The sequence below is a fragment of the Austrofundulus limnaeus genome, unplaced genomic scaffold, assembly GCF_001266775.1.
Source record: "Austrofundulus limnaeus strain Quisiro unplaced genomic scaffold, Austrofundulus_limnaeus-1.0 Scaffold113, whole genome shotgun sequence".
Taxonomy (NCBI): domain Eukaryota; kingdom Metazoa; phylum Chordata; class Actinopteri; order Cyprinodontiformes; family Rivulidae; genus Austrofundulus; species Austrofundulus limnaeus.
Genome location: NW_013952515.1, coordinates 1,834,951 through 1,837,260, shown reverse-complemented (window position 1 = coordinate 1,837,260; position 2,310 = coordinate 1,834,951).

The following is a 2,310-nucleotide window of genomic DNA, read 5'->3' as shown; positions in this document are numbered from 1 at the left end:
TTTCACATCCTAATGCTGTAACACCAATTAACCTTTCAACTATTTACACCCTTACCCCTCAGAACAACCATGCCAAAAGAAAAACCTCATCTTTTGTGCTACTTGGTAAGAAGTGGTYCTATCAATGTTTWATTTTATTTATGGTTTTCTTATGTCACCCCCTTTAGCTCAAACCCCGTATCATAGAATTTATTTTATCTTATCAAGCTAWTTTGACTATATCTTTTATTAACCAGAATACCTTTTTAACCTCGCCACTACACTTTATTCAAATATATCTCCTCATCACCCTATGCAATTAGAGTCCACAATTTCCATTCATTCATTCCATTCAGTYATTTAGCCATTAAAATAATGTTTTCCTGTGTACTATCCATGTTTAACTCCTTCAGTGCTGAGAAGAACCTGTCGTCCTCAGATCATATTTAATGTGAACATAATTACCTCATCAAATCAACTTAACGCAGGTAAAATTTTAATTGCTATATTTAATGTAATTTYAATTACTCTCTGGCTGTTTACTCCAAGGTTCACCCACCAACTATTCTGTTGCTATAAAATCATATTTTAAAACCCATGTATATTTAAAAACCATGTATAGTTCAAATACTTAAGAGAGTTTTGCAATTACAGTTTTGTAATCCAATTTCACCCCACAAATTAAGTCCTTCATTAACCATGTACTGCCACTAGAAAATATTTCCTCAAAGAAACTATCATAAAAATCATGCTTAACATGGATTACTTCGATCAGCAAAAGTCCACCATGGAAAAAGTAAGATTTATTTTCGTAATTTACATTGTTTTAATGATTTTGTACTAAGTGATGAAGCTAATTTGAGATCCGCTGTTTGACAAACTGCAACTTATAAAAGTCAAGTAGTTTTAAATACATAAAATTTTTGACCTCCCATGATTAATTTGACCCTTCACTAAGTGTATTTAACCTGTTATGAGCATATACTGACAATTTAAGGCCTCCTCTAAAAACAAGTTTACTTTAAAAATATTAGTGAGATGTTGATATGACAGAATGCTCAGACATTTGTTTGTTTTCGTCCTCAGAATGATCGTATGCGAAATAAAGTAGTTTCCATATACAAACAGGCTTGGCAGACCAACAGTGTGTTTATGTAAACCTCCAACTCCATATATGTTAACTGATCCCTTTTAAAATGTATCAATAATACCAATATATTTCTACACATGTGACTAGAGGTGTTGGAGTTAACAGTTTTCTATTCTGACTGTCAGAGAATCAGCTGGTTACCTTACAGCAGCTATTAGGGCAAATCCGACTCTTTCAATTTGATTTTGAAAGTATTAAATCCTAACCAAATTAAGATTCTGTAAACAGTCCATTCACTCACACCACCTGGTTAAAACCTGATTCAGATGCTGGCACAGTAAGGAAACCTGCTGCTGAGCCCGTCAGACCACTAACAACCAGTGGTGTAGAAACATTTTAGATCCACCCTGCAGACCCACCATGCACATTTACACCKCTGAGGGCTTAATTTTATTTTATGCCTAAGCTGACGTTTTGAATATTAATTCTCACTATTTGGTTAACTTTTTATATTWTTACTCAAACAATATGTCTTACATTTTTCACTAGGCTACAAATCACTAATCTACCATAAGTAACAAATTTAGCTTTTTACATCTTTTAAAGCTATCTCAAGTTAAAATCCAAATGGTTTCCATCACACATCAGTAGTAATCCGTTCGCTATTTTTCTCCCTTGGCTTGTATAAAACATGCTGTACGTTCATCAATAACCATCAACTCTGTCTTCCATCTTGGCTGTTATTTACTTCCAAAGACTCTGACGTCCTCACAATACCCTATATATTAGATATTCCTCTAACCTCACCGTGTATAAAGCTAAAACTAAGACCTATTTATTTATAAAGGCTTTTGGCTTTTTGTATAGCATACGTTTTTCACCTTATTTTATTTATAGTCTTGCTTATAACTTATACTCACATACTTTAATTTGACCTGTCGCCTTATCCTTGTCGATTTAAACACAGTTATTAATGTAGATATATAAATAGGTTTATAAGTAGGATTAATCAATACACCTAAATAATTATGTCATTTTTCAATCACTTTCTCTTAGTCTTTATTATCAGCACGTAATAAATTCATCAGTACTATCACACATTAAACACATTTGTGTGTAAATGGTGTTACTTAAGATTTTAGAATTTTACAACTTAAACCCACAGCACTTTAAATATTCTAATTCCCCTTGATAGATATTTTTAAACTTTATCATTTTTTTATATTTGATCCTATTGCATT